Below are 14,649 nucleotides of genomic sequence, written 5' to 3' on the forward strand. Positions count from 1 at the left end.
CGTCCTCTGGCATTAATGCATGCCTGTATTCGTCGTGGCATAGTATCCACATGTTCGTCAAGGCACTGTTGGTCCAGATTGTCCCATTCCTCAGAGTGCTTGATGGGTCACGTCGTCGATAAACAGCCCTTTCCAATCCATCCCAGGCACGTTCGATAGGGCTCATGCCTTGAGAACATGCTGGTCACTCTAGTCGAGCGATGTGGTTATCCTGAAGGAATTCATTCACAATATGTGCACGATAAGGGCGCTAGTTGTCCTGCATGAAGACGAATGCCTCGCCAATATGCGGCCTATATGGTTGCACTGTCGGTCGGAGGATGGCATTCACACATCGTACAGCTGTTACGGCGCCTTCCGTGACCACCAGCGGCGTACGTCGGCCCAATATAATGCCAACCCAAAACAGAAGGGGACCTCCACCTTGCTGCACTCGTTGGATGGTGTATCTAAGGCGTTCAGCCTGACTGGGTTGCCTCCAAACACGTCTCTGACGATTGTCCGATTGAAGGCATATGCGACACTCATCGGTGAAGAGAACTTGATTCCAATCCTGAGCAGTCCTTTCGGCATGTTGGCTCTGAGCACTATGGGACTCAACTGCTGAGGTCATTAGTCCCCTAGAACTTAGAACTAGTTAAACCTAACTAACCTAAGGACATCACAAACATCCATGCCCGAGGCAGGATTCGAACCTGCGACTGTAGCGGTCTTGCGGTTCCAGACTGCAGCGCCTTTAACCGCACGGCCACTTCGGCCGGCCTTTCGGCATGTTGTTGGGCCCATCTCTACCACACTGCATCGTGTCGCGGTTGCAAAGATGGACCTCGCCATGGACTTCGGGAATGAGATTGCGCATCATGCAAGCTACTGTGCACAGTTTGAGTCGTAACACGATGTCCTGTGGATGCACGAAAACAATTATTCAACATGGTGGCGTTGCTGTCAGGGTTCCTCCGAGCCATAATCCGTAAGTATCGGTCATCCACTGCCTTAGTAGCCCTTGGGCGGCATAAGCGAGGCATGTCATCAACAGTTCCTGTCTCTCTGTATCTCCTCCATATGCGAACAACATCGCTTTGCATCACTCCGAGACGCCTGGACACTTCCATTGTTGAGAGGCCTTCCTGATACAAAGTAACAATGCGGATGGGATCGAACGGTGGTATTGACAGTCTAGGCATGGTTGAACTACAGACAACGCGAACCGTGTACCTCCTTGCTGGTGGAATCACTGGAACTGGTCGTCTGTCGGACCACTCCGTCTAATAGGCGCTGCTCAAGAATGGTTGTTTACATCTTTCTGCGGGTTTAGTGAAATCTCTGAACAGTCAAATGGACTGTGTCTGTGATACAATATACACAGTCAACGTCTATCTTCAGGAGTTCCTGGAACCGGGGTGATGAAAAATTTTTCTTGATGTGTGTATTAAAACGACTTTAAGTGTTGTACAATCGGGAGCTATGCGAGGAAATCAACAGGCATCGAATAGAATACCCAAGAAAGAAACTAAATTTATAAAACATTTTACTTCCTCTCCCTGATTTCCAAGTCACAGTACCAGAGCTGACAGTCCCAACACCCGCTACCTAAGCACAGGACACAGGAATTATCTCAAAAACGCTTTATACATTGTACACCAAATTCTGTGAAGAGCATGGTAAGTCACCTGGTAAAAAAATTAATCTTCGACTTGATAGGCCGTATACTGATATGTGAATTAAAGGGAGATTATTGCTTTAATCTAAAGCGCGACATCAAGCGGAATCGCGGCGACGAGCTAAAACGTACACCAGACTAAGATTCGAACTGAGAGTTACATTTTAGACAAGCAGAAACGGAAAGAAATGTTAGATAAAAAGCAAAACAATTAGCCCTGAATACAGAAATTAGGCATGCCGATAGCTTTGATTTACAAATTCTGTTCTAACCTGTACCGAAGTGTATTATAGACGACAGCTGTGAACTTACAATTTCTCTGTACACAACCAGGTAACGTTAAACAGCCATATGCATGTGCGGCCTGAAAATTAAGGATCAAGAGGGTCCCACGAAACTGTGTCCTGTTTACTCACGAACATAAAAGGATTCAATTTCAGTGTTAAAGTCATTAATTTTTCAGAGTTAACTTTGAAAGACAAGATAAGAAAAAAAAAACATAGCAAAGTTTTTTGGAGTTACGTCGCCACCCACGCAAATATCAACGTAGTGGATTATAGAGTCCATGTTTCCGGTCACTTTCACATAGTGTGTTCAAAATTTTGAGATACTTAAGAAAAGGAAAAAGAGTATACTCTACAACTTTGTTCCTACGTACAGGACTCTTACTATCACTAAAGCAAGATGCAAATGCACCGTCATTCCAGTGAGAATACATGCTGTTCTTAAGAACGGAAGCAATGAATCCAGTATTGAAAGATTCAGAAAAATATATTAGAAAGATAATATAGTTCCATTCGGAAAAGGATTCGCAATATTTCGTCCAATACAAACTAGCTTTAAATGATAATATGAGTTTCTTACATACGATCTAACAAAACTTGAGAGAAAAGGTGAAGTTCCCACGAACGTCTTCTTGTCTCCTTTATCCAACCAACCTCCAAAGATAAAGCATTCTCAACACAAAAGTCCTTTACACTTGCTTCCATTTATTCCGTCTATCCATCAAGAAGCCTTCTGCTTGGTTCCATAAGGAGAAACACAACCACCAAGAATAACTAGGGATGCCGCACTTGAAGAAAATGAATCGGATAATGAAAAAGACTTCCTGGAATCGGACTGTGAGCAGTCTTCATTATTTTGTAGCACTATTTTTAGTGCTATACCATATGTCAAGTAGGTTTATACTGATTTTTATGTTGTATATCATCTAAATAATCAATATGTAAAAAATCCGCCTCAGTTGCGAAATGTTACTGATTTTCACCCAGGTTTCAGCTGGAGTAATCCAGCCTTCTACAGAAGCATAAAATAAACTAATACATGCCATAATAAAGCCTTGGTCAAACGTAGCATCCGCGACTAACCGACAGCTTTCCACGAAGTGGGGCAGAGGCTGTTCCTCAGCAAGTAAAGTAGCTTGGCTCTGGCTCTGAGCACTATGGGACTTAACATCGGAGGCCATCAGTCTCCTAGAACTTAGAACTACTTCAACCTATCTAACCTAAGAACATCACACACATCCATGCCCGAGGCAGGATTTGAACCTGCGACCGTAGCGGTACCGCGGTTCCAGACAGAGGCGCCTAGAACCACTCGGCCACACCGGCCGGCTACAGTAGCTTGACATGGTACCACGGTACTTTAGCTTTTTATGTTTGACCGTGCCTTACTCCAGGATGTATTAATTTATGTTATGCTTCTGATGAAGGCTTGATTACTCTAGCTGAAACCTGGGTATAAAGACCAGTAACATTTCGCAACTGAGACGTATTTTTGACATATTAATTTATCACAGTTGCTGACAGGGCTGCAACACGTTAAAAAATCTTAGATCTAAATAATCTCTTTTATGACACATGAGAAGTGGGAAGTGACTGATGTAATGCGAAGTTATTTCAGTAATGGGATACTGCATTAAACAGTATTAAACAGTATTCTTATTTTATTTCGCTTTATAAGCCATAAAATACACAGTAGTCATGTAGCATTACATAAATGTTTTGATATAGCTCCAAATATCAATTTTCTGATAACTGAACTAATCAAAACCAGTAACAAAAATTTAGAGAGAAAATATGAATCACATTCTCTTAAATCACAATATTCTAGAAATAGAGGGATAAAAGTGCGTACACACTTGAACGAGCTGTGATACAAATGTCATCAGTTTTATTACCCTGTTATTCCAACATGCAAACGGAAAATACTACAAAGCATTTACGTATAATTGAAATTCCAGTCTGAAGTCGCGAAAACTACAAAAAGGCTTTATATAGTCTTCCGGCCAGCTGAATTATGTTGTCAGTAATTTACTGTTTTTTTTTCGCCTGTGCTTTTAAGTCATTAACACGTGCCTCAGCACGTTCTCAAAAGAAATCCAAGGAGGGGAAAGTCTTACTCTTCTCAGTAGTAGAATTGAGATTTTATGAGACTGGCACTGAGTTAGTACCATCAGAGATTATACCTGTCACGGTTGGTGAAGTGACAGCTTTGACCAATGAGAAATGAGGAACGAAAGTCAACGAGATGACTGCCTCCATCACTGGATACTGACCGTCCCTGGAACAAACAAAATGACCCAGAGCTCAATTCATTTTCCCAATGTACGACCAATGCTAACTGGAGTGGGTATATTGCCGTTGTGATCAACAATCCGAAGACCACTTCGATATAGCTCTGCACAGTAATCTATTCTGGGCAAGCCCATTCGTCTCTGTATAACTGCTGAAACTACGTCTATTTGAATTCACTTTCTGCAATCAAACCTTAAGCCTCCATCTACAAGTTTTACCTCGCACACTGCCAGGAAATTCATATCAACTCAGTCCGCTGCAGAGTGAAAATTTAATTCTGACTAAGCCTTTGCGACCGAACCGCCGAATCTTTCCATCAGTAAACGGGGTATGTTCTCAACTGACTCGGTTGTTTTAACCCCCTCCACTGACAGAATGACCCGCTTCCTACTTCCGTATGTATTAAGCCAATACGGGCTTGTAGCTTTCACGCCTTTGCGCTTACTGCTACGTATTTTAACCGTAAATAGCTCAGCCCTAATGGCAAGAGGTAGTAGTGAGTTCACGTTATTAATCTTTGAAGACAGCACAGCTGCCACAAGCTCAGCTCACTTTTACTCCACTCCTACCCTCGCCATTGCACCACATTAATTAGGTGCTACATGGACCTTGCTAAATTCACTTGCGTATACATTTTTGACCGTTACTCGCCAGTATTTACCTATTGGATTAGTACACTCCTAACCGGACTATTTCCCAAAGAGCTGTGATGATTGAATGGGTTCGATCCACGGCCTACAGTGCCCTACAGTTCACACGGTAACACTGCCTACCTGACCCACTTAACTTGGTAGTGAGCTTATGTATCCAATCACCACTGCTAGCAGCAGTAGATAATCCTATCAGCACGACGAGAGCAGCAGACTTACCGTCGAATCCTCCTGAAAATACTTATAACTACGGTCGCCAGCTCTGAAGGAGCAAAAGAATAAATCAGTTTTTTGGCTCGTTTCAAAGTGAAACGGCTTAAGTTGAATTTAAACTTAATTCTGAATATTACTATTTCTGATCATTCTAGGTGATTCTACAAAGCAAATACTCTCTCAATTTCTGTGAGTTGGCTTGGTAATTACCACCAAGACAATTTAAGCAACTTAGGTTAACAAACTTCTACCCTTCAACTTATTTAATGATTTGGGGATATTACTCTTTGGCCAATTGCTATAGAATTAGTTAAGTGACTTTACTTGAAAGGTTACTCAGAAAAATTTAAGTAACTATAAATAGGCGACTCATTCTGGTTTGACCATTGCTCTTTTCAACATTCTTAAACGCTAAAGTATTCTACAACCAAAAGAATTGTAAATGAAAGAGGCGATGGTGGCCTCAGTCTGATTTCACTACACTAAGTTTCAGGTTACTACACTTTACAATGAACAACATGCGCCGTAATTTTATTCATTACTATATTCTGTCTTCTGCACTTGCACAAAAGAAAACTGGTATTCTCCTTTTACATGTATACAAAGTTCGACTTAACAATTTCAAGCAGTCTTGTCTTGGGTAGACGTGTCGGTGCTGGTGGTGGGATGCATGTGGCTAACGCAGCTCTTCACGCCTCGTGCCCTTAATGGCGGCTGGAACTACGAGCTGTAGCACTCGTATAAGCTACTGCGCGTCCGCCATAAAATCTGGGCGCAGGAACTCTTACAATCAGCCCCAGTGGCATAGAGACGGCTTCGACAACCATTCGTCGCGTTCCACTCCACAAACGGCGACGATATTCGCCTCTTCGCTGTTGCACAATCACTTTTGCGTGAGCACAGTTACGCACGTCCGCTCACGTCAACACTCCCCAGGCCATTCCATTGTTCAGTCCCTGTGTCTCCAGCTACCTCTAGCTACGCTCGTATCACCAAGAGTGGGGGCGTTCCCCTACCACCTTTTCACCGAAATCATTTAGTATTTAAGAATATTTATATTTATTACCCTGGAGTTCATACCAGTCATAATAATTTACTACTAGCGCTTTATAACATTAAATCATACAGTAATAGCTTATAAATACCAAGAAAAAGAATACACTTGACTCCGATATCTTATTGCATTGTCTGAGACAGCGCTAACTCCCAGTTTCGCCAATAGATGGCATCAGGGTGCACTCCATGGCAGTCTCACACCAGCGCGCCCGTTTCCGACGCGCGGGCTCCAAATTACTGTCAGCCCACCATCATTTCAGTTCCGTTACACATGCCCCACTTCTTATTGAAGTATCTAACAGTGATAATTCAATAAGAAGTCTCTCCTATAATGAATCTGAAATTTTCGTTAAGCTTTTTACCAAGGGTTTTCCCTTTCTTACTGATACACCTCGGTACTTATATTACTTATTTAACATTAAACACCAATTCTTTCTATCTTTCCTGCTAAACATTACATAAATGATTTACATATATTCTTTACAATTTTCTTACATCTAAACACAGTACACTTTAAACATCTTTTTTACAAAAATTTTAAATACACTTCTTTTATCTCAGGCAAGTAAAATGCACGTTAAGCGCCTATTACTTTATAGCCCGTCCTTTTCACTTTACCTCCTCACTTTTCTACCTCTTCCACAACACTTATTTACACATCTATTAAGGCTTTCTTAGAAGCTCAGTCTTTCCCAGTCTGTTTAGTCTCTACTTAAACTAGAAGTTTCATTAGAATACTGCAACATATTTTAGTGAACATTTACCTTTCACATAGAACAAAAGAAACAAAACTATTTACATATTGGTTTACTTTAATATTTATTTAAATATTTATTTTCAATCTGGTAGAATTCGTGGCTCATACCTTTTGAGATCCACTGTGTTTCTTACTCCCAGGCGTTTGCCTGTTAATGGGTACTCTAAATAATAAGCATTCACATTGGGTATGGACACTATTTTAAATGGTCCATTATATATATATTTAAATTTGCTGATCTCGTTATTAATTTCACTTGACTTTTCATGTGTTTTTACAAGAACGAGATCACCTATTTTGAATTTAGGATTCCTTACTTTTTCGTCATGACGACGAATTCTCGCATCTGCTTGTTTTCTCATCTTGTCTTTTACTAAGTTCTTTTTACTATCATAATCTAATTCAACTCTATCTGGAAATTCTAGTAGGTCTTCTACTAGACTTTTACTTCTCGTCTTTTTCAGGATTTCTTCTGGAGTAAATCCAGTGCTCTCGTTTGTTAATGAATTCATGATTTCTTCGAATTCACTCACATACATGCCCCACTTCTTGTGGTTACTATGGCAGTACGTCCTAAATAACCGACCTATCTCACGCATATATCTTTCTGCCGGATTGCTTGATGGGTGATAAGCTGAGATATGGACCACTTCTACCTGTTTCTCAGTTATCCCATCCTTCCACATTTTTGAGCAAAACTGAACACCATTATCTGATAGTATTCTCTTTGGCTTCCCTACTTTCACAAAATAATCACACACCATTTTATCATACACAGCTCTGGCAGTAGCTTTTCTCAAGGGATATAGCTTTATATACTTTGAGAAAAGTTCAACTGCTACAAATATGTACACAAAACCCCCCATGGTTTTCGGTAATGGTCCAAAGATATCTACTGCTACTATTTCTAATACTTCATCAGGTTTTATTGATTGCATGGGCCCTTGATTAGTTGAATTTGTTACTTTCGCCTTTTGGCATAGATCACAAGATCTTATCCTCTGTGCTACCCTTCGTGCCATGTTGTTAAAGGTAATGCATTCATCTAACTTATCGGTACACTTCCGTGCACCACAATGTCCATATGCCAAGTGAACATAATCTATCAGCACTTCAGTGTGTTGTTCCGGCCAACATACTCTCCATTTCCCTGGATTATTTAATCTTTGAAGATACAGTACACCTTTATGTATTTTATATGAAGCCCTTATGTTAGTTGCGTCCGGATTGTCAAACTTGACCTTTACCGACTTGAGTGCATCATCATCACTTTGATATCTTCGCATATTCCGACATATTTCCCTAATTTTTTCTCTTCCTTCCGCTTTTTTGAAGTAATTCACCTCAAAAACATCTTCCCTATTCTTTACACTTTCTAGTGTCTCACATCCTTCTGGTAATCTCGACAAAGCATCCGGTACCGCATGTTCTTTCCCTTTAACATACTTGATCTCTATATCAAATTGTTGTAAAAACAGCGCCCATCTGGTCAACCTGTTATGTAACAATCTGCAGTCCTTCAAAAATATTAAAGCTTTGTGGTCTGTATGGACCACAGTCTTATGCCCCCATAAGAAAAGTTGAAATTTCCTAAAACCCCATACTATAGCTAAAGCCTCCTTCTCTGAAACCGTATAGTTTCTTTCGTACTTAGACATTGTTCTACTCGCAAATGCTATTTGTCTATGAGTTTTTTCCCCATCTATCATTACCTCCTGAAATATGGATACTCCCAATCCATAATCTGAACTATCTGTTGCCATGTGGAATGGTTCACACAGGTCAGGGTGCCATAACTTTATGTTTTTAGCCAAATTGTCTTTTATCCGGTTGAATGCTGTTTCACATTCCTCAGTCCACATATACACACTGTTCTTCTTAAGTAGGTTGTTCAGATGTGGGCTATTGAACACCTGATCATCCACATACTTACGATAAAAGGAACAAAGTCCTGTAAATGACTTTAGTTGTTTTTTATTCTTGGGAGCCGGACAATTTCTTATTGCTTTGACTTTATCGGGATCCTTTTCAATTCCCTCTGGTGTTACTATGTGACCTAAAAACTTTATTTCTTTCTTCACAAACTCGCATTTTTTCAGGTTCAGGGTCATTCCTCCTTTAATTAAAGCTTTGAACACCCTGTCACATAACTCTATGTGCTCTTCCCATGTCCTTGTAGCAATTAATAGATCATCTACATAAACCGTGATTAGCGAACTAAGTTCACTCCCTAAAATCTTGTCTAAAGCCCGAATGAACACTGAAACTGAAGTATTTAGGCCAAATGGTACCACTGTGAAATGGTAGCATTTGCCATTGAATAAAAATGCCGTGTACTTCCTAGACTCCTCACTTAATGGGATTTGCCAGTATCCTGCAGTTAGGTCTAAACTAGTCATGTACTTTACACCATTAAACTTCTGCAATATATTATCTATGTTCTTTGGACGATCCAACTCTCTCTTCACTACTTTATTCAGAGTACGAGCATCTATCACTATTCGTACACTCCCATCCTTCTTACCTACTATCACTAGTGGGTTATTATATGGGCTAGAACTCCGTTCAATGACCCCACATGAAACCATTTTATCTATTTCTTTTTGAACTGCTTCTTTCTTAGACAAGGGTACATTATATGGTGGTTTAAAGAAAGGTTCATGCTCCTCTACCTCCATGCAGTACTCATAATTTATCACTCGTCCCGGTTTGTCCGAAAATACCTCCTGATTTTCTTTCAGAATTTGCCATAGATCCCCCCTTTGGGCATCAGATAGTCCTTCCGTTTTATCCACTACATTTCGAAGGAGTGTCTCCTTATTTCCATCTTCAACTATCTGCCTCACGAGAAACCAATCAAATTTTTGACCTATTCCTGAATTATGATCATCTATAAATTCTACCCATCTCAGCTGGTTCTCTTCCATTACTCTAGATGATTCAAATGGTACCTCTAATACCGCACTATCAACTTTACAAACTATTATCCCTTTGTCACAATCTATAATTACTTTCTGTTTTATTAACCAGTCAATGCCTAAAATGATCTCGGCACTGAGCTCTGGAACTACTAAAAATGCATTCGAAAATAGCTTGTTTTTTATCTTAAATTCCATCATCACTTGATGTTTAACAGGTTTACTACATTTCCCTGTCGCCCCTATCACTTTAACACCTGTTACTGGCATCATGACTACTCCTCGTTGCTCTTTGATCATCTCAAAAAATGCGTGCGAAATAGCACTTATTTGAGCACCCGTATCCAACAATACATATAAATCGTATCCACATATATTAATGGGTAGGATTGTTTGCATCCTATTGTCCTCTTTCATACTTTCTTTATCTTCCCATAATAAATCCTTTTCCACCGCCAAGTCTTGCCATATTATTTTTCCGGTTTTTATACTGACCATTCCATCTGGAGGTTTCTTTCTCCTTTTCATCCTAAATTCTTTCACCACTTTTTCCAATAGTCCTTCGTCTAGGCTCTTTAATGCCATCTCATTCTCATCCGAATCTGTCATGCCTGAACTCTCGGTTGCAGAATCGGAAACTTCCTCTACTTCTTTTTCTCCCTGGATGCTTTCTGATGATTCTGACGATAATTCCTCCTCCTTAGAAATATGACCTTCTTCGGATTCAAATAATTCTTGCAAATTATAATCCATTTCTCTATTTTCCCTTTGTTGGATAGTACATTCGCCACTCTTACTTTCATAATTTTCCCCTACTAATGGAATTCCAGTCTCACTCAACTCATTTGCTTCAGTACTACAGGGATCACAACACTCTTTCTCTTGGTTAGATACACTTTCTCTAATTTCTCTAAAAGAATCTTCATCACAGTCATGTACTCTTGCTGTCACTAGGTACACATCATAATCGGTATGGCTCTCTAACACTGTCATATTCGGGTCCAAATTAATCACTTGAGTGGAAGATCTTTCTAATTGTGCTGGCTGACTTTTGAGCTGATGTACATATTCTGCATATGAGGTAATTTCTGAATCGGCATGCGTCTCTGCACTATGCCCCTTTTTCTTATCCACCCTTTCCTCTTTAATTACTTCTCGATGCGATTCGTCGACTACTCGTACGAACCTTTTACCATAAGTCACATCACTCCTACCTTGCCCCTGCCTCTCTGCACAGTTGCCATCCCCACCGACAAACAACGCCTTCTCTGACTCTTCCATCATCAATTCGTCACTCTGACCTCGAATTGTACTTATTTCATTCACGTGAGCCTTCACATCCGACCGATATTCTTTTCCTGCTTCATTTCCCTTAATAATTCCTCCCTGCTCTCTCTCCTCTGTTTGTATCCCTGCATTATACTTCGCAAAGTTTCGTTTATGTAACTGCTCTTCAGGCGAACGACGCACTATCCTACTATAGTACTGACTACTCCGATCTTCCCTATATTTGGGCCATTTCTTTCTTTCCGCGCGCGTTAGGCCCTTGACCTGCGCGGTATTTAGTTTTCCTGATTTTGATAATGCATCCCGTTTCCCTGATAGTGTCCTCTCCCTCGCTGAGAGTTACCTCCTCGACCTCTTCCTCTCATCATGTTAATTTGCGGTTCATTCCTACCACCTTTTACTATTCCATTCTGATTTCTGAAACCTCGAAACTCTCTAGTTTCACGCCACCTATCTTCATTCTCGATTTTTTCTGAATCGTCAGGTAGCTTTTTCCACAACTCCCACACTATCTCCGATTCTGATCTACGATCTTTAAGATACTCCAAACGCTTGAACCATCCTTCACAGTATTCTTTCATGAGCCCACGCCCATGTTCTGGCATTCTGGCGACAACGAATTCTCTCCACAACCTATCCCTCTGTTGTGTGCCCCAGAATTCCTCAAGGAACTTTTCTTTGAAGTCTGTAAACTTCAGATTGTCGATATCCAAATTCAATCCCCAACGTTTAGCATGACCTGCTAAAGCGTCTATTACTAAATTAATTTTTTCTTTATCCAACATGTCTGTTGGTAAGACACGTTCACAATTTTTTATAAAATCCATTGGATGCCATCCACCTTGTTTCTTTTGAGGATCGTATTTTTCCTCCCTACTCAGTATTTCAGATTTTTGCATTACCAATGGGATACCACTACAGTTAAGAAACGTCTGATTCTGAACTTGCTGACTTAACAATTTTATCTCATTACGCAGTGTATTTTCCTGCTCCTGCACACATGCATCAAAACTCAACATGGTATTGCGCAGTGTTTCAATATCAGCTGCCGTTTCTTTAACAATCTCTTTCTTTACAACTGGTACTATCACCTGTAATTTACTTTCAATTATCGGTTCTAATTTTTCACTAACCAAAGGTTCCACTGATTTCTCTATTCTCTGAATTTCGGTATCAAATCTTTTCTCTATTTCTGTGACTTTTCTCTGAACATTTGTTATTTCAGCCCTAATGCTATTTACTGATTTGTTTACCTCTGTGATACGCTGGCTTTGCGTATTCAAAATATCTAAATTGGCTTTTATTTTACCAGATAGGTTTTCATCCAGTTGGGATATATGACTAGCCATTTCTGCTTTCAAACTAGCATTCCCTTCTCGAATTTGTGCCATCGTACTATTTAACAAACTTGTTAATTCCATATCCTCTCCCTTGTGACTTGCATCCACAGATACATTGGGTTCACTTTTCACTACCTTTGGTTTCACTTCCCGTTCCTCCTGTTTTGTGGGTGTGGACTCATCTATAGGATTTTCCAACCCTACAACAGTATCTATGGTCCCTAATTCTGGGTCTGACCTTGTAATGTTTTCGTCTTGCTTGTTACTATTCGACTCCATCTTATGCTGCTGTATTTCGTGCCTAATAGAAATGTTTATTAAACCAAGTATTACTTGTTTAACTCCTACTATTGGACTTCCTTTTGCTGCTTTGCAGGTTGTCGTCTTGAACTTACCAATTGTGGTATATTTGTCTACAACAGAATTTTAAATTTAAAATTTTCTTGAAACTACAAGTTTATATAAAACACTTGTATTGCAGCCATTATTCTACAAACTTGGTAAGTCCTGTCACGGTCGCCACATGCGACCGTACCGCCGAATCCTTCCATCAGTAAACGGGGTATGTTCTCAACTGACTCGGTTGTTTTAACCCCCTCCACTGACAGAATGACCCGCTTCCTACTTCCGTATGTATTAAGCCAATACGGGCTTGTAGCTGTCACGCCTTTGCGCTTACTGCTACGTATTTTAACCGTAAATAGCTCAGCCCTAATGGCAAGAGGTAGTAGTGAGTTCACGTTATTAATCTTTGAAGACAGCACAGCTGCCACAAGCTCAGCTCACTTTTACTCCACTCCTACCCTCGCCATTGCACCACATTAATTAGGTGCTACATGGACCTTGCTAAATTCACTTGCGTATACATTTTTGACCGTTACTCGCCAGTATTTACCTATTGGATTAGTACACTCCTAACCGGACTATTTCCCAAAGAGCTGTGATGATTGAATGGGTTCGATCCACGGCCTACAGTGCCCTACAGTTCGCACGGTAACACTGCCTACCTGACCCACTTAACTTGGTAGTGAGCTTATGTATCCAATCACCACTGCTAGCAGCAGTAGATAATCCTATCAGCACGACGAGAGCAGCAGACTTACCGTCGAATCCTCCTGAAAATACTTATAACTACGGTCGCCAGCTCTGAAGGAGCAAAAGAATAAATCAGTTTTTTGGCTCGTTTCAAAGTGAAACGGCTTAAGTTGAATTTAAACTTAATTCTGAATATTACTATTTCTGATCATTCTAGGTGATTCTACAAAGCAAATACTCTCTCAATTTCTGTGAGTTGGCTTGGTAATTACCACCAAGACAATTTAAGCAACTTAGGTTAACAAACTTCTACCCTTCAACTTATTTAATGATTTGGGGATATTACTCTTTGGCCAATTGCTATAGAATTAGTTAAGTGACTTTACTTGAAAGGTTACTCAGAAAAATTTAAGTAACTATAAATAGGCGACTCATTCTGGTTTGACCATTGCTCTTTTCAACATTCTTAAACGCTAAAGTATTCTACAACCAAAAGAATTGTAAATGAAAGAGGCGATGGTGGCCTCAGTCTGATTTCACTACACTAAGTTTCAGGTTACTACACTTTACAATGAACAACATGCGCCGTAATTTTATTCATTACTATATTCTGTCTTCTGCACTTGCACAAAAGAAAACTGGTATTCTCCTTTTACATGTATACAAAGTTCGACTTAACAATTTCAAGCAGTCTTGCCTTGGGTAGACGTGTCGGTGCTGGTGGTGGGATGCATGTGGCTAACGCAGCTCTTCACGCCTCGTGCCCTTAATGGCGGCTGGAACTACGAGCTGTAGCACTCGTATAAGCTACTGCGCGTCCGCCATAAAATCTGGGCGCAGGAACTCTTACAATCAGCCCCAGTGGCATAGAGACGGCTTCGACAACCATTCGTCGCGTTCCACTCCACAAACGGCGACGATATTCGCCTCTTCGCTGTTGCACAATCACTTTTGCGTGAGCACAGTTACGCACGTCCGCTCACGTCAACACTCCCCAGGCCATTCCATTGTTCAGTCCCTGTGTCTCCAGCTACCTCTAGCTACGCTCGTATCACCAAGAGTGGGGGCGTTCCCCTACCACCTTTTCACCGAAATCATTTAGTATTTAAGAATATTTATATTTATTACCCTCGAGTTCATACCAGTCATAATAATTT

This window comes from Schistocerca serialis, chromosome 8 (assembly GCF_023864345.2).
Source record: "Schistocerca serialis cubense isolate TAMUIC-IGC-003099 chromosome 8, iqSchSeri2.2, whole genome shotgun sequence".
In the NCBI taxonomy this organism is placed as follows: Eukaryota; Metazoa; Arthropoda; class Insecta; order Orthoptera; family Acrididae; genus Schistocerca; species Schistocerca serialis.